The sequence below is a fragment of the Manacus candei genome, unplaced genomic scaffold (genome assembly GCF_025592945.1).
Source record: "Manacus candei isolate 608988 ecotype Guabito, Panama unplaced genomic scaffold, ASM2559294v1 h1tg000078l, whole genome shotgun sequence".
Classification (NCBI taxonomy): Eukaryota; Metazoa; Chordata; class Aves; order Passeriformes; family Pipridae; genus Manacus; species Manacus candei.
The window spans coordinates 474,942-494,377 of record NW_026138126.1 but is presented as its reverse complement, the minus strand read 5'-3'; the positions used below and the strand labels follow the sequence as shown (position 1 = coordinate 494,377).

General features: G+C 44.4%; 1 long non-coding RNA gene across 1 annotated transcript in view; it reads left to right on the top strand.

The window, feature by feature from the left end:
• The window catches only part of LOC127481341 (uncharacterized), a 45,274-nt gene extending 32,599 nt beyond the window's left edge, over positions 1 to 12,675 (top strand). Inside the window, exon 2 of the long non-coding RNA XR_007908196.1 lies at positions 11,803 to 12,675. This is a non-coding gene — a long non-coding RNA (uncharacterized LOC127481341). The remainder of the gene's footprint in view (positions 1 to 11,802) is intronic.
• Positions 12,676 to 19,436: the final 6,761 nt, after the last annotated feature.

Below are 19,436 nucleotides of genomic sequence, written 5' to 3'. Positions count from 1 at the left end.
TACTAGCCCTCCCATCCCTTCAAATCCTCTACATGATAGACGAAATCGATGAACCTGACCTCACCCTCAAAGCTATTGGCCCCCAATGATACTGATCCTACGAATATACAGACTTTAAAGATTTATCTTTTGACTCTTACATACTACCAACTATGGATCTACCACTTGGTCATTTCCGCCTCCTAGAAGTTGATAACTGCATCGTCATTCCAATAGAATCCCCGATTCGAATTATTGTTACAACTGATGACGTTCTCCACTCCTGAGCTGTTCCTAGCCTTGGTGTAAAAACCGATGCAATTCCAGGACGACTGAACCAAACTTCCTTTATCACAACCCGTCCTGGAATCTTCTACGGTCAGTGCTCAGAAATCTGTGGAGCCAACCACAGCTTCATACCTATCGTAGTAGAATCAGCCCCTCTAACACACTTCGAAAACTGATCTTCACTTCTAACATCCTAATCATTAAGAAGCTATGAACCAGCACTAGCCTTTTAAGCTAGAGAAAGAGGATTATTCACCCTCCTTAATGACATGCCCCAACTAAACCCCGCACCTTGACTTTTTATCATACTAACTTCATGATTCACTTTTTCTCTTATCCTTCAACCTAAACTCTTACTATTTACCCCAACTAACTCACCCTCCAACAAAACACTACCCACTATAAAAACCCATTCCTGAAACTGACCATGAACCTAAGCTTCTTTGATCAATTCATAAACCCAACCCTCCTCGGAATCCCCCTTATCCTCATCTCGCTGTTATTCCCAACCCTATTACTTCCTTCTCCTGGCAATCGATGAGTTACAAATCGTCTTTCAACTCTTCAACTCTGATTTCTCCATTTAATCACAAAACAACTAATAACCCCATTAAACAAAAAAGGCCATAAATGAGCCCTAATCCTATCATCACTCATAATTATACTTCTAACAATTAACCTATTAGGCCTCCTACCTTACACATTCACACCTACTACCCAACTATCAATAAACCTAGCCCTCGCCTTCCCTCTATGACTTGCCACCCTGCTAACAGGCCTTACAAAACCAACCTTCAGCTTCCCTTGGACACCTCCTACCAGAAGGCACCCCAACACCTCTAATTCCTGCCCTCATCATAATTGAAACAACAAGCCTTCTCATTCGCCCTTTAGCCTTAGGAGTTCGCCTCACAGCCAACCTCACATCAGGACACCTGCTCATCCAACTCATTTCAACAGCCACTACCGTCCTCCTTCCCATTATACCTACCGTGTCCCTTCTAACAATTCTACTCCTCTTAACAATTCTAGAAGTGGCCGTGGCAATAATCCAAGCGTATGTCTTTGTACTTCTTCTAAGCCTTTACTTACAAGAAAACATTTAACCCTTAATGACACACCAAGCCCACTCATTTCACATAGTAGACCCAAGCCCTTGACCCATTTTTGGAGCAGCAGCCGCCCTCCTCACTACCTCTGGGTTAGCCATATGATTTCACCACAACTCTATCCAACTCTTACTCCTAGGCCTACTCTCTATAATCCTAGTGATACTCCAATGATGACGTGACATCGTACGAGAAAGCACGTTCCAAGGCCACCATACCCCTACAGTCCAAAAGGGCTTACGTTACGGAATAATTTTATTTATTACATCCGCAGCATTCTTCTTCCTAGGATTCTTCTGAGCATTCTTCCACTCCAGCTTAGTCCCCACTCCAGAACTCGGAGGACAATGACCTCCTATAGGAATCAAACCTCTCAATCCAATAGAAGTCCCCCTACTAAGCACTGCTATCCTCCTAGCCTCAGGAGTCACTGTCACATGAGCACATCACAGCATTACAGAGGGCAATCGGAACCAAGCTGCCCAAGCCCTACTTATAACCATCCTATTAGGATTCTACTTTACAGCACTTCAAGCAATAGAATATTATGAAGCTCCATTCTCAATTGCCAACGGAGTCTATGGATCAACCTTTTTCGTCGCCACAGGATTTCATGGTCTCCACGTAATCATTGGATCCTCCTTCCTCTTGATTTGCCTCCTCCGCCTCGTAAAATTCCACTTCACATCCAACCACCACTTTGGCTTTGAAGCAGCGGCCTGATACTGACATTTTGTTGACATTATCTGACTGTTCCTCTACATAACAATCCATTGATGAGGATCTTGCCCTTCTAGTATATTAATTACAATTGACTTCCAATCTCTAAAATCTGGATCAAAACCAGAGAAAGGCAATTAACATCATCCTCTTTATATTCACAATTTCTCTATCACTATGTATTATCTTCACTAAACCTTTGATTAGCTCAAATAAATCCAGATTCAGAAAAATTATCCCCATACGAATGTGGCTTTGACCCACTGGGCTCTGCCCGCCTCCCATTTTCAATCCGATTCTTCCTTGTCGCAATCTTATTCCTCTTGTTCGACCTAGAAATTGCCCTCCTACTGCCCCTCCCATGGGCTACTCAACTCCTCTCCCCCCTCACTACCTTAACATGAACCTCCACAGTCATTCTCCTCCTCGCACTAGGGCTAATTTATGAATGAATTCAAGGGGGCTTAGAATGAGCAGAATAACTTCAGAAAGTTAGTCTAGCAAAGACAGTTGATTTCGGCTCAACAAACCACAGTCCTACCCCGTGACTTTCTCAATGACCTTTCTGCATTTAAGCTTCTACTCTGCCTTCACCCAAAGTAGTCTAGGACTAGCCTTTCACCGAATACACCTAATTTCTGCCCTGCTATGCTTAGAAAGCATAATACTATCAATATACATTGCCCTCTCCATATGACCTATTCAAACCCAAACAACATCCCCCACCTTAATGCCCATTCTTATGTTAGCATTCTCAGCCTGTGAAGCAGGCACCAGTCTAGCAGTCCTAGTAGCTTCCACCCGAACTCACGGATCGGATCATTTACACAATCTAAACCTTCTACAATGTTAAAAATTATTCTCCCCACAGTCATATTACTCCCCATGACCCTCTTATCTCCTCCAAAATTCCTATGACTCAATGTCACCTCGCACAGCCTCTTAATTGCAACCGCTAGCTTACAATGACTTCCTTCAACCTATTACCCTAGCAAAAACCTATCACCATGACTTGGAACTGATCAAATTTCATCCCCCTTATTAGTTCTATCTTGTTGACTTCTACCTCTTATAATCCTGGCAAGCCAAAATCACCTTCAACAAGAACCTCCCACACGAAAATATATTTTTACCATAACCATAATCCTCACCCAACCATTCATTATCTTGGCCTTCTCAGCCTTAAACCTGATATTATTTTATATCGCATTCGAAGCTACCCTAATCCCTACCCTAATTCTAATCACACAATGGGGTAGCCAACCAGAATGTTTAAGTGCTGGAATCTACCTCTTATTTTATACACTAATTAGTTCTCTTCCCCTATTAGTAGTGATCCTCTATCTTCACACCCAAACAGGAACTATACACATCACTATAATAAAACTTTCACACTCATCTCTTACAAACTCCTGAACAGGCCTCATATCAAGTCTAGCCCTATTGCTCGCTTTCATAGTGAAAGCTCCCCTTTACGGACTACACCTATGACTCCCAAAAGCCCACGTAGAGGCACCAATCGCAGGATCCATACTCCTAGTTGCGCTCCTCCTCAAACTTGGGGGATATGGCATTATGCGTACCTCAATAATTACAAACTCCCTATTAGACTACCTCTACTACCCATTTTTAACCCTAGCCTTATGAGGGGCACTATTGACAAGCTCCATCTGCCTACGCCAAATCGACCTTAAGTCATTAATCGCCTACTCCTCAGTAAGCCACATAGGTCTAGTCATTGCCGCAACAATACTCCAAACCCACTGATCCTTTTCAGGGGCCATAATCCTAATGATTTCACATGGACTCACCTCTTCCATACTATTTTGCCTAGCTAATACAAACTAGGAACGCATACATAGTCATACTCTCCTTCTAACACGAGGCCTACAACCCCTTTTACCTCTAACAGGAATCTGATGGCTCCTAGCCAACCTAACAAACATAGCCCTTCCTCCTACCACTAACCTGATAGCTGAATTAACTATCATAATTGCACTCTTCAACTGATCTACCTTCACCATTATCCTAACCGGAGCCGCAACTCTACTAACTGCAGCCTATACCCTCTACATACTCCTTATAACCCAACGAGGTCCAACTCCAACCTATATTACAACCACCCAAAATTCAAATACACGAGAACATCTCCTTACAACACTTCATATCCTACCCTCCCTCCTCCTCATCCTAAAACCAGAGCTAATCTCAGGAATTCCCACATGCAAGCATAGTTTTAAACCAAACATTAGACTGTGATCCTAAAAATAGAAGTTAAACTCTTCTTGCCTGCCGAGGGGAGGTTTAACCAACAAGAACTGCTAACTCTTGCATCTGAGCCTAAGACCTCAGCCCCCTTACTTTTAAAGGATAATAGCAATCCACTGGTCTTAGGAGCCATTCATCTTGGTGCAAGTCCAAGTAAAAGTAATGGACTTCCCATTAATCCTCAACACCTCTATATTCTTGACCCTGGCTACCCTCTCTATACCCATCCTATTCCCCCTCCTATCCAAAAACTACCTAAACTCTCCAACAACCATCATACACACTGTTAAAACTTCCTTCATAGTTAGTTTAATTCCCATAATCCTCTCCATCTACTTAAATATGGAAAATACCACTTTCTATTGAGAATGAAAATTTATTGCCAACTTCAAAATCCCTTTTAGCCTTAAAATAGACCAATACTCCTTAACGTTTTTTCCTATTGCACTATTCGTAACATGATCTATTCTTCAATTTACAACATGATATATAGCCTCAGAACCCCACACCACAAAATTCTCTCTTTACCTTCTAATCTTTCTCATTGCAATACTCATCCTAATCATTGCTAATAACATATTCCTCTTATTTATCGGCTGAGAGGGAGTCGGAATTATATCCTTCCTCCTGATTGGATGGTGACACGGTCGAGCAGAAGCCAACACCGCTGCACTTCAAGCCATACTTTACAACCATACTGGGGATATTGGACTAATCCTCTGCATAGCATGACTAGCATCCTCAATAAACACTTGAGAAATTCAACAGCAATCCTCCCCAAACCAAATATCCCTTCTCCCTCTCTTAGGGCTCATCCTAGCCGCCACAGGTAAATCTGCCCAATTTGGCCTGCATCCATGACTCCCAGCAGCTATAGAAGGGCCAACCCCTGTATCTGCCCTACTCCATTCCAGCACAATAGTAGTTGCCGGAATCTTTCTACTTATTCGCACTCACCACATATTATGTAACAACCAAATTGCCCTAACTATGTGCCTTTGTATAGGTGCCTATCCACCCTATTTGCCACTACATGCGCTCTTACCCAAAACGACATCAAAAAAATTATTGCTTTCTCTACATCCAGCCAACTAGGACTAATAATAGTCACTATTGGCCTAAATCTACCTCAACTAGCCTTCCTACACATCTCTACGCATGCATTCTTTAAAGCCATACTCTTCCTTTGCTCTGGGTCTATCATTCACAGCCTTAACGGTGAACAAGACATTTGAAAAATAGGAGGATTACAGAAACTACTCCCTACAACTACCTCATGCCTGACAATCGGAAATTTAGCTCTCATAGGAACACCATTTTTAGCAGGGTTTTACTCAAAAGATCTCATTATCCAAAGTCTTAACACCTCCTATCTAAACACCTGAGCACTCCTCCTAACCCTCGTAGCTACAGCTTTTACTGCAACTTACAGCCTACCTATAGCCCTACTAGTACAAACTGACTACACCCGGATTCCCTCCATTACTCCCATCAATGAAAACAACCCAGCAGTCACAAACCAAATTACTCGTCTCGCTCTCAGAAGTATTATAGCTGGTCTATTAATTACCTCTTATATCTCCCCTACAAAAACCCCTCCTATAACCATACCACTGGTCAGAAAAACCACTGCTATCATTATTACAACATTAGGCATCATTCTGGCATTAGAACTATCAAAACTCACACATACCTTCTCTGCCCCCAAACAAAATATCACTATAAACTTCTCCAGCACTCTAGGATATTTTAACCCCCTTATACACCGCCTCAGCTCTACTAAACTCCTAAACAACGGCCAGAACATTGCATCCCATTTAATCGACCTATCCTGATATAAAAAAATAGGCCCAGAAGGACTAGCGACCCTTCAACTCAAAGTATCCAAAATTTCAACTACTCTACACTCCGGACTAATCAAAACCTATCTAGGATCCTTCGCTCTATCTATCTTAATTATAATCTTATTTACACAGAACTAAGAATTAATGGCCCCTAACTTACGAAAACATCACCCCCTTCTAAAAATAATCAACAATTCTTTAATTGACCTCCCAACACCACCAAACATTTCCGCCTGATGAAACTTTGGATCTCTTCTTGGCATCTGTCTAACAATCCAAATCACCACTGGCCTCCTACTAGCAATACATTATACAGGATATCACCCTGGCATTCACGTCCGTCTCCCATACATGCCGAAATGTTCAATTCGGCTGACTAATCCGAAACCTCCATGCAAACGGCGTCTCCTTCTTCTTCATATGCATTTACCTACACATTGGATGAGGATTCTACTATGGTTCCTACCTATATAAAGAAACCTGAAACACAGGAGTTATTCTCCTCTTAACTCTAATAGCAACTGCCTTCATAGGATATGTCCTCCCATGAGGCCAAATATCATTCTGAGGCGCTACAGTTATTACTAACCTATTCTCAGCAATTCCTTACATTGGCCAAACACTTGTAGAATGAGCTTGAGGAGGATTCTCAGTTGACAACCCTACACTTACCCAGTTCTTTGTCCTCCACTTCCTCCTCCCATTCTTAATTGCAGGTCTCACCCTCATCCACTTAACTTTCTTACACAAAACAGGCTCAAACAACCCCCTAGGTATTTATTCAGACTGCGACAAAATCCCATTCCACCCCTATTTCTCAATAAAAGATATTCTAGGCCTTTTGTTCCTCCTCATTCCTCTAATAACACTTGCCATATTCTCACCCAACCTCTTAGGAGATCCAGAAAATTTTACACCTGCAAACCCATTAGTAACACCTCCCCACATTAAACCTGAGTAGTACTTCCTATTTGCATATGCCATCCTACGATCAATCCCCAACAAATTAGGAGGAGTCCTAGCCCTAGCCGCCTCCGTCTTAATTCTATTTCTAGCCCCATTCCTCCACATATCAAAGCAACGAACTATAACCTTCCGACCTCTCTCCCAACTTCTATTCTGAATCCTAGTAACAAATCTTTTAATCCTTACATGAATCGGTAGCCAACCAGTCGAACATCCATTTATTATCATTGGACAACTCGCCTCAACTACCTACTTCACAATCATTCTCATCTTATTCCCCATTACTAGTCTCCTAGAAAATAAGATACTCAACCTCTAACCACTCTAATAGTTTATAAAAAACGTTGGTCTTGTAAACCAAAGACTGAAGGCCGCCCCTTCTTAGAGTTTTCCAAAAAATATCCAAGCACCCCCCAACTTTCCAATCAACACGTACATCAAGGGGAGGGGCCCCCCCCTCCCCCCATACCCTACGGTATGTATTACTTTGCATAGCATCCTCCACCACATTAGACATAACATGCATGTAGGAAAATCTGACATACTATTATTGCAAAAACCATCCAAATTTCCATACTATCTCCCATACAATCCAAAACTTGTCATTCACAGATCTAGGCACATTCCCACACAAGGACATAACATGTCATGTTCTAGGAATAATCCCGCCAAACGAACTAAAACCTAAGGCTACTAATTTTCGCATAAAATCCTTCTCAATACGAGGAACGTCACAGAACCTAAAATCCATGGTCCATGGACCACTCACCACTTAACCTTGCTCTATGTACCAACCAAGAAGTGCTGGGTTATTTATTAGTCGTACTCCTCACGAGAAACCAGCAACCCGGCGTTAGTAATGTTTATCATGTCCAGCTTCAGGTGTATTCTTTCCCTTTCCACCAATAACCCACTCTCATAACTTGCTCTTTGTCGCCTCTGGTTCCTCGGTCAGGGCCATAACTTGCTTAATTTTCCTAAACTTGCGCTCCGTTACTAATGGTTGGGGATGTTCGGCCAACCTGGACCTCGTGATCGCGGCATTTTCTCTCTTCTAAACTTTTGGGGGTTTTTTTTGGGGTAGATCTCAATAAACCCTTCAGAGTGCTCTGCCAGGGGGCTCCCACATATGGTTGACATGTACCCCTTATGGTCGGCGAGCGGTTTTCTCACTTTCGCGTGAAAATTAATGATATGATTTCAAGTGTTATTCGGTCTCATACTGTTGCACTGATGCACTGTCACGTGCTGTTGGCTTGGTTTTTCCATTACGTCTGTCATCAAGTTGCAATTTAATTAATGTACGCCAGACATATTTTTTGTCGTCAATTTCACAAAAAATGACAAAAATTTTGTCATTTTTTGCAATGATCTAGGGACTTTCCCTCTATTCATCATTAATTTTTGTTTTTAAATTTTTTAACAAAAATTTCAAATTTTACAAACTTTCCATTCCCCTAATTTTCCAATTCAGACATTTGCATCATCAATTTGTTAAATTTTTTTAACACACTTTAATCTACCCCATCATTTCCTTTCGTCATTCATTTGTTCATTTGTTTGTTTACACTTTAATCTACCCCATCATTTCCTTTCATCATTCATTTCTTCATTTGTTTGTTTACACTTTAATCTACCCCATCATTTCCTTTCATCATTCATTTCTTCATTTGTTTGTTTACACTTTAATCTACCCCATCATTTCCTTTCATCATTCATTTGTTCATTTGTTTGTTTACACTTTAATCTACCCCATCACTTCCTTTCATCATTCATTTGTTCATTTCTTTGTTTACACTTTAATCTACCCCATCATTTCCTTTCACCCTCTTACCTCCCCAATTAATCGCCCCCACTACTCTAACTAATATTCCACCCACATACACCTTTAACAGTTGGTCCCAAACTTTTTTCCAACCCTTCAGAAAAAAAGGAATCAAACCTTTATCACCAACTCCCAAAGCTGGCATTTTCATTAAACTATTCTCTGAACCACACCTCCTTAAACCGCCCGAATTGCCCCACGAGACAACCCTCGGACAAGTTCTAGCACAACAAACAACATCAGCAACAGACCGAGCCCGCAATTAAAAATTGTCCCACCCCCCAAGAATAAAACAAAGCCGCTCCCTCAAAATCCAACCGAATAGATAAAACACCCCCACTATCCACCGTGTTTATCCCCAACCACTCTAACTCAGATAGCCCTATAATAAACACCCCACCCCCCAACACTAAAACTAACCCAGCACCATACCCAACAACCTGTCAGTCCCCTCAGGTCTCAGGAAATGGATCTGCTGCCAATGAAACCGAATACACAAAACCCACTAACATCCCACCTAAATATACCAGAAATAACACTAGTGATACAAAAGACACCCCCAAACTCATTAACCATCCACACCCTACAATAGACGCCAACACTAACCCCACTACTGCATAGTATGGAGAAGGACTGGAAGCAACTGCTAGTCCTCCCAAAATAAAACTAACACTTAAAAATAGTATAAAGTACGTCATAACAATTCCTGCTTGGCCTCTATCCAAGACCTTTGGCCTGAAAAACCATCCTTGTAATTTCAACTACAAGAACATAAAACCTTAACAAACCCGCCCACAACACTACAATCCTGCCCCTTTCTACTCTTCTAACTTCTCAACAACACATTTTTGTTATCCACTAGAACTACTTCTCCAACCACTAAACAAATCCTAAATCAATAGCAACTATTACCACAACTAAAACAAGCCCCAATAATAATCACTATGCCTATAACAGCCTTAGTCCTTGTAGCTTACAATAAAGCATAACACTGAAGATGTTAAGACGGCTATTACACATACCCAAGGACAAAAAAGACTTAGTCCTAACCTTACAGTTAGTTCTTGCCAAATATATACATGCAAGTATCCGCATCCCAGTGAAAATGCCCTCAGCACCTTAAAAAGACAGCAGGAGCAGGCATCAGGTACACCACTCCAATTGTAGCCCAAAATGCCTTGCCTAACCACACCCCCACGGGTTTTCATCAGTAATTAATATTAAGCAATAAGTGTAAACTTGACTTAGTTAAAGCAACTTACCAGGGTTGGTAAATCTTGTGCCAGCCACCGCGGTCACACAAGAAACCCAAATTAACTTTATACGGCGTAAAGAGTGGTTTTTCATTATCACTTCAACTAAGACTGAAATGTAACCAAGCTGTTATAAGCACAAGATGCATCCAATACTCCCATAGAAATGATCTTAGCTTCATGATCAACAAAACTCCACGAAAGCCAGGACACAAACTGGGATTAGATACCCCACTATGCCTGGCCCTAAATCCCGATGCTTTCACCACTTAAGCATCCGCCTGAGAACTACGAGCACAAACGCTTAAAACTCTAAGGACTTGGTGGTGCTCCAAACCCACCTAGAGGAACCTGTTCTATAACCGAGAACCCACGATACACCCAACCATCCCTTGCCAAATCAGCCTATATACCGCCGTCGTCAGCCCACCCCTAAACTGAGGGTTTAACAGTGGGCACAACAGCAACATCCCACTAATAAGACAGGTCAAGGTATAGCTCATGAGATGGTAGAAATGGGCTACATTTTCTAGCATAGAATACCTCACGACAAGGAGTGTGAAATCACTCCTAAAAGGCGGATTTAGCAGTAAAGCAGGATAATAATGCCTCCTTTAAGTTGGCTCTGAAGCACGTACATACCGCCCGTCACCCTCCTCACAAGCTAGGATTAATTTTATTTATAATAAACCCCTAAGCTAGAGATGAGGCAGGTCGTAACAAGGGAAGTGTACCGGAAGGTGCACTTAGTCTACCAAGACGTAGCTATAACTAAAGCATTCAGCTTACACCTGAAAGATATCTGTTCCATATCAGATCGCCTTGAAGCCTAACTCTAGCTCTTCTACCAGATTACATAGAAACTAAGTTAATACTACCCATTAAATCAAAACATTCTCTCACTCAACCTAGTCTAGGCGATAGAAAGGTAAACTCAAGACGCAATAGAGATCATGTACCGTAAGGGAAGAATGAAATAGTAATGACAAACCAAGCAATAAATAGCAAAGACCAACCCTTGTACCTTTTGCATCATGATTTAGCGAGAACTACCCAAGCAAAACGCCAATTTAAGCTTGCTTCCCCAAAACCCAAGCGAGCTACTTACGAGCAGCTATCTACTGAGCAAACCCGTCTCTGTTGCAAAAGAGTGGGAAGACTCGTTAGTAGTGGCGAAAAGCCAATCGAGCTGGGTGATAGCTGGTTGCCTATGAAATGAATCTTAGTTCCCTCTTAATTCACCTCCCAGGACTACACTCAACCCACATGAAGCGAATTAAGGGCTATTTAAAGGAGGTACAGCTCCTTTAAAAAAGAATACACTCTCCCCTAGCGGATAAATTTAATTACAGCTTAATTGTGGGCCTTCAAGCAGCCACCATTAAAGAATGCGTCAAAGCTCCTCACCTAAAAAAATCTAAACTTCCTCATGACTCCCTCTTCCCCAATAGGCCAACTTATATTAAATAAGAGAATTTATGCTAAAATAAGTAACTAGGGATCCCCTCTATGGCGCAAGCTTACATTACAACATTATTAACAATCCACAGGATATTTTTTAACCTTAACAAGACCTTATACCCAAAACTCTGTTAACCCACCTATGGAGCGCCCCCAAAGACGATTAAAATCTGTAAAAGGAACTAGGCAAATCCAAGGCCCGACTGTTTACCAAAAACATAGCCTTTAGCAAACCAAGTATTAAAGGTGAAGCCTGCCCAGTGACAATTCGTTCAACGGTCGCGGTATCCTAACCGTGCAAAGGTAGCGCAATAAATTGTCCCATAAATCGGCACTTGTATGAATGGCTTAACGAGGTCTTAGCTGTCTCCTACAGATAATCAGTGAAATTGATCTTCCCGTGCAAAAGCAGGAATAACCCCATAAGACAAGAAGACCCTGTGGAACTTTAAAATCTGCTACCACTCCCATAAACAATACTCACCCACAGGGCCTACTCCCCCGGGATTTTGCTGGTGTGCATTTTTTGGTTGGGGCGACCTTGGAGACAAACTTAACCTCCAAATATCAGACAATCCATCTTAAGCAAGAACTACCCATCAACGTGCTAATAGTAACCAGACCCAATATAATTGATTAATGAACCTAGCTACCCCAGGGATAACAGCGCAATCTCCTTCAAGAGCCCACATCGACAAGGAGGTTTACGACCTCGATGTTGGATCAGGACATCCTAGTGGTGCAACCGCTACCAAGGGTTCGTTTGTTCAACGATTAACCGTCCTACGTGATCTGAGTTCAGACCGGAGTAATCCAGGTCGGTTTCTATCTATGTTACAACTCCTTCTAGTACGAAAGGATCGAAGAAGTAAGGCCTATGCCACAAGCACGCCTTCGCACCCAGTAATGAACCCAACTAAATTACTAAGAGCTCCACCATAACCCCCTCCTAGAAAAGGACCGCTAGCGTGGCAGAGCTTGGCAAATGCAGAAGGCTTAAGCCCTTTACCCAGAGGTTCAAATCCTCTCCCTAACTCCAACACAAACCACATGACAATTCACTTAACCCTCACTTACTTTATTATATCAATATCCTATGCTCTCTCCATCCTCATCGCCGTAGCATTTCTTACCCTAGTTGAACGTAAGATTCTAAGTTATATGCAAGCCCGAAAAGGGTCTAATATTGTAGGACCATTTGGCCTCTTACAACCTATAGCAGATGGAGTAAAGCTATTCATTAAAGAACCAATTCGTCCATCAACTTCATCCCCTTACTTATTTATATCTACTCCTATCTTAGCCCTTCTCCTAGCAATTACAATCTGAACACCACTTCCCCTACCCTTTCCCCTTACTGACCTAAACCTTGGCATACTCTTCCTTCTAGCTCTATCTAGCTTGGCAGTCTACTCAATTCTATGATCAGGGTGAGCCTCTAACTCAAAATATGCCTTAATCGGCGCCCTCCGAGCAGTCGCACAAACTATCTCTTACGAACTTACCCTGGCCATTATTCTCCTATCCGTAATTATCCTTAGTGGTAACTACACCCTCAATACCCTAGCTACAACTCAAGAACCTCTCTACCTCATTTTCTCCTCCTGGCCCTTAGCAATAATATGATATATCTCCACTCTTGCCGAAACAAACCACCCTCCATTTGACCTGACAGAAAGAGGATCTGAACTAGTCTCAGGGTTCAACGTAGAATATGCTGCAGGGCCATTCGCCTTGGTTTTTCTTGCCGAATATGCTAATATTATACTAATAAATGCACTCACAACCATTCTATTCCTAAACCCCAGTTCACTTAATCTCCCTCAAGAACTCATTCCCCCTACTTTAGCTACAAAGCCCCTCCTCCTTTCCACAGGATTCTTATGAATCCGCGCCTCTTACCCTCGATTCCGATATGATCAACTCATACATTTGCTTTGAAAAAACTTCTTACCCCTAACATTAGTCTTATGCCTATGGCATACCAGCCTTCCTATCTCCTATGCAGGCCTACCCCCCTACCTAAGACACTCAAGGAAATGTGCCTGAATCCAAAAGGGTTACTATGATAAAGTAAACATAGAGGTATACCAATCCTCTCATTTCCTAATTTTAGAAAAGTAGGAATCGAACCTACACTAAAGGAATCAAAATCCTCTATACTCCCTCTATATTATTTTCTAGTAAGGTCAGCTAATTAAGCTATCGGGCCTATACCCAGAAAATGATGGTTTAACGCTACCTTAAACCCCAAACCGTAAACCCTAAAACCTAAACCCTAACCCTTGCTAACCTTAACCCTAACCCTAACCCTAACATCTCATAGCAGAGGGAGGGAGGGGCCTGATTCCTCATCAGATATATCAACATTCAAAAGCCTGTAAGCTCAGCTCTTGCCTTTTCAGGGCTTCACACCGTCAGCACAGGAGGGAGGGAGGGGCCCGACTGCTCATCAGAGGTATCATGCAAGTCAAAAGCCTGAAAAGTCCCCTAGAATGCATAAATCATTAACCATTTCAGTCTCTGACAATTGGTCCACACAGTAACTGCAAGCTATGCCCAAAGCCTGTTCCCTAACCTTAGAAGAGAGACTGCAACCCTCGAGATGTTGGAGGCTCGAGGCATGGTCCGTGACACTAATCATGGCTATAACTCATAACTTCTTGGAGTATGGGGACTTCCCTCCTTCACCCCCGGCAGATCAAGGCCACCACTTCAACTGACAGACATGGAAGCATCGCTGGACCCCGTGGGCGGTGACTATATACATCTGTCCACTCTCAGCTTTTCTTTCTCTTACTCTCCCTTGCTCTTATCCTGCCTTTCTCTCCCCCATGCATTTTCTTTCCCCCCACCAAAGGTTATCTCTGTGTCACATTGTGGTATGACAGCACCCAAAGTGCTAGCATGCCTGTTGATAAAGAATTGTTAAAATAAACCTTGCCAGTATATGTTTTCAGACACCGATTATTTAGTGTCGTTTCACTTTAATCCACCCCAAGGGAATTATTAATAAAAACCTGAGTTACCCCCTCTCCCCTTTTCCTGGGGCGGGTTGCAACACCAATCAGCACTGACTCCGCCCAGTAGGCGGAGCCAGTGACGCAGAACAATCAACACGGACTCCACCTCTTGACTCCACCCAGTGGGCGGGGCCAGTGCTCTATAGAAGCAGATTACATACCGGACGGCGGTGGGTATTCTGCCAGACACGCAACAGAACAGCAACAGCAAAAGCAGAGACCCAAGAGAAAAAACAAAAGATTCTGACAGCGGTGGGCACTGAATCGGGTTTATAGCCCGAGAGGGGTTTACTGGGCACCACTGCGTTCCTGGAATGGGGTAAACCCGCGATAGTTAGATCGCGCATTGAGACAGATTCTGACTAACCCTAACCCTAACGCCAACCCTAACCCCTAACCCCTACCCTAACCCTAACCTTAACCCTAACCCGAACCCTAAAGCATTCGCTTTTTTAGGATTAGGGTCAGGGAATCGGGTTTGCGCATAGTTTGCAGTCTCTTTTTTAAGGTTAGGTTCAGAGAAAAGGGTTTGCGTATAGCTTGCAGTCTCTTTTTTAAGGTTAGGCTTAGGTAACAGGGTTTGCGCATAGTTTGCAGTCTCTTTTTTAAGGTTAGGGTTAGGGAAGAGGGTTTGCGCATAACTTGCAGTCTCGTTTTTAGGGTTAGGGTTAGGGAAAAGGGTTTGCGCATAGCTTGCATTCTCACTTTTAAGGTTAGGGTTAGGGAAAAAGGTTTGCGCATAGCTTGCAGTCTCTTGGTTAGGGTTAGGGAACAGGGTTTGCGCATAGCTCCCAGTCTCTCTTTTAATGTTGGGGTTAGGGGACAGTGCTCTATAGAAGTAGAGTACATACTGGACGGCGGTGGGTATTCTGCCAGACACGCAACTGAACAGCAACAGCAAAAGCAGAGACCCAAGAGAAAAAGCACAAGATTCTGACAGCGGTGGGCAATGAATTGGGCTTATAGCCTGAGAGGCTTATTGGGCACCGCTGCGTGTCCAGAATGGGCTAAAACCGCGATTGTTAGATCGCGCACTGAGACAAATTCTTCCTAACCCTAACCCTTACCCATACCCCTAACCCTAACCCTAACCCTAACACTAAACCCTAAACCAAAAGGAAACTTCCTTTGCTCTGCCTACTGGGCGGAGTCAGTGCTGATTGGTGTTACAACCCGCCCCAGGAAAAGGGGAGAGGGGGTAACTCAGGTTTTTATTAATAATTCCCTTGGGGTGGATTAAAGTGAAACGACACTAAATAATCGGTGTCTGAAAACATATACTGACAAGGTTTATTTTAACAATTCTGTATCAACAGGCATGCTAGCAGTTTGGGAGTTGGGCTATCAGTTGGGAGGCATGGCTGAAAATAGGAAAGAACAGCCCTAATTCCCAGGAAAGAAAGCCTGGAAGCTTTGGCTTTGTGGTGCAGTTGGTGGGCCACACTGGGCACTCCATGGGCAGGCAGCAAGAGTTTTCTGGATCTGGGAGTCAATCTGGGGGCCTCGGAGTGTTTGAGGGGAAGTTGGGAGTGTCCTGTGGGACCAGGATGGGATTTGAGGGCTCCTGGAGGGGCTGGGACGGGTGTATACTGCGGGCATCGTCTAGTATTGATGGGGGTAATCAGTGAGCTGACTGTTTCATAATCATCCAAATTTTAACATACAATATGATTATTAGAATAAAAAGCAAAAAGGTAATATCAACAAAACAGTAACAGGGTGAAGCTCTTGGTTGAAGACTGGTTTCTTCTTTTTCTCCAGTGATTTTAATTCTTTTTCGTCTGGGTTTTAATCCCATCTTTGGCATTTTGCTGCGAACATTTTGTCCCCATATCCATTGGAAATTGTATTAACTGTTGAGGAGAACAAAGTGGAATCCCAAGGTATGTGATATATTGATAGGATTTCACTGGTTGGCTTTTAATTTGTCCAGGTTTATCGCCATAATGCTTCTGCTCTTTAACCACTTGAATCAGAATGAATTGAGTTGTTTTCTGGGTCAGGTTCTCTTTTTGAGTCCAAGGTTTTTTAGTGGATTCAGTATCAGGTACAAAGGAAATTGAGGGAGGTAAAGAATAATCTTCCCTTTGTTCATTATCACAGGGATCACTCAGTCTATTTTCATTAATGTGAGGAAAGCTGGGAGACTCTAGAAACATCAGTTGAACTTCAAATTCTCCTTGTTTCTTTCTCTCCTGAGACTTAGAATCAGGGTTCTCTGTGGTTTCCCAAGTCTCAATGCCAGGGTAAGACACTGGTTTATGAAGTTGCCTGACCAAACCAGGAGCCTGTTTTTTTAGCAACAGTTTTCTCTCTGCACTCTGGCGCAACAAGACTTTGAAGGTGGTCAACCTCAGTTTGAAGCAGCTCATTTTTAGCAACAAGTTTATCCGATTTTTCTCCTGTTTCCCTCTCAAAGGCTAACGATGACTTCAGCACTACATTTCAAAACAGTAGATTCAACATCAGAAATCCATTCATGACTTCCCTGTCACCACTCCATCCGAATGTCTGTGCACTCACTGTGACCTGAGAGAAACCTCAGGCACGTGGAAAAGGGCAGATAAAGAAAAAACAGATGGGTCCAGCAGAAGTGATGCTGCTTCTGTCAAAAGCAGAGCAGAGACCGAAAGCACTTTAGGAAGTTGCTTACAGAAGCACTTGTGCATTCCAAGTTACAGCTCAGGAGTCTCAGTGACTTGTCCAACATGAGAGTTTCTTTTCCATTTCTCAACCCCCAGATTCCTCAGGAGTAGGAAACTGGAAACACTGACTGAGAAAAGCTCCATTCCTTCCTAATAATTGTGCTTTGCCCTTCCCATTTGACAGCGTTCTTGGAAATGTGCTGCTGTGATCTGGATCTGTGAGCAGCCCTGACCTCCCAGAGCACTCATCCAATGGCAGGAATACCCCACCTGGCTCCTGCTGGGGTTCTTGCCACCACGACCCAGTATGGGTCAATGGAATGGGGAGCAGGGCGGTGGGACCAGTAAGGGCCAGTTAAGGGGGTTGGGGGCACTTCAGCATCTCCATCAAGGTCAGACCAGTACAGAGCAGCATAGACCAGTATAGATCGGTATAGACCAGTATAAACCAGTATGGACCAGTATAGACCAATATGGGTCACTGGAATGGGGAATGGGGCAGTGGGACTGATAAGGATCAGTTAAGGGGCTTGGGGGCACTTCAGCATCTCCATCAAGGTCAGACCATTATAGACCAGTATAGACCAGTGTAGACCAGTATAGACCAGTATAGACCAGTATAGACCAGTAAAAAACCAGTACGGACCAGTATGGACCAGTATGGACCAGTACAGGTCACTAGAACAGCGAGCAGGGTGGTGGGACCAGTAAGGACCAGTTAAGGGAGTTGGGGGCACTTCAGCATCTCCATCAAGGTCAGACGAGTACAGACCGGTACAAACCAGTATGGACCAGTATAGACCAGTATAAACCAGGGTAGAGCAGTATAAACCGATATAAACCAGTACGGGTCACTGAAACAGGGAATGGGGTGGTGGGACCAGTAAGGACCAGTTAAGGGGGTTGGGGGAGCTTCATCATCTCCGTCAAGGTCAGACCAGTACAGACCAGTATAAACCAGTATAGACCAGTATGGACTGGTATAGACCGGTATAGACCAGTATAAACCAGTATGGACCAGTACGGGTCACTGGAACGCGGAATGGGGTGGTGGGACCAGTAAGGACCAGTTAAGGCAGAACTCAGCTGGGACTTAGTGGTTTGCGGGTGGGCGTGTCCCTTCTTTAGGTGGGCGTGGTCTCTCCCTGGTGGGCGTGTCCCATCCCAAGGTGGCCATAGCCTCTGCAAGTGGGCGTGTCTTTTGCATCCTCTCCCCCTCCCTGAACTGGGAGCTCAACTGGGACTTACTGGGGTTTGGGTGGGCGTGTCCCCTCCCAATGATGGACCCACTTTCAGCCCCTCCCTCCACCTTTAAGGGCCCCCCCAAAGCCCCTCCCCCCCTTCCTGCACCTCCACAACCCTCAGGGTCTCTCCTGTCCCTTCCCCACCCTCAGGGTCCCTTCCTTCCCCTCCCCCCAGTGAACCTGCTACCCCTCCCCCACTCTCAGGAGCCCTCCCTGCCCCTCCCCCACCTTCAGGGGCCCGCAGGACCCCTCCCCCAACCTCAGAGACTCTCCTGCCCCTCCCCGAGCCTCGGGGAACTTCCTACCCTTCCCCCATCCTCAGGGACCCTCAGGGCCCCTCCTTCACTTTCGGGGTCCCTCCCTGCCCCTCCCCAACCCTCAGGACCCTCCTGCCCCTCCCCCCACCTCGGGGTCCCTCCTGCCCGTCCACCACCCTCAGGGACCCGCCTACCCCTCCCCCACCCTCAGGGACGGTCCTGCCCTTCCCCCACCCTCAGGAAACCTCCTGCCCTTCCCCCATGTTCAAGGACCATCCTGCTCCATCCCCACCCTCAGTGTTCCCTCCTTCCCCTCCCCCCCCCACTGGGGCCGTTACTGGTCCCTTACTGGTCTGTACTGGGAAGGGAGAGGGGAGGGGCCGCCCCCTCGAGGCCCCTCCCCCCCGTGACATCACCGGGTCCCAAAAATAGCCCCGGGGGCCCAAACTGGAGGGGGGACCTGGAGCCGCTCCCAGTGTGACCAGTTCAGGTACCGGGAGGGACTGGGAGGGAACTGGGAGGGACTGGGAGGGACTGGGAGGGGGCAGGGCTTC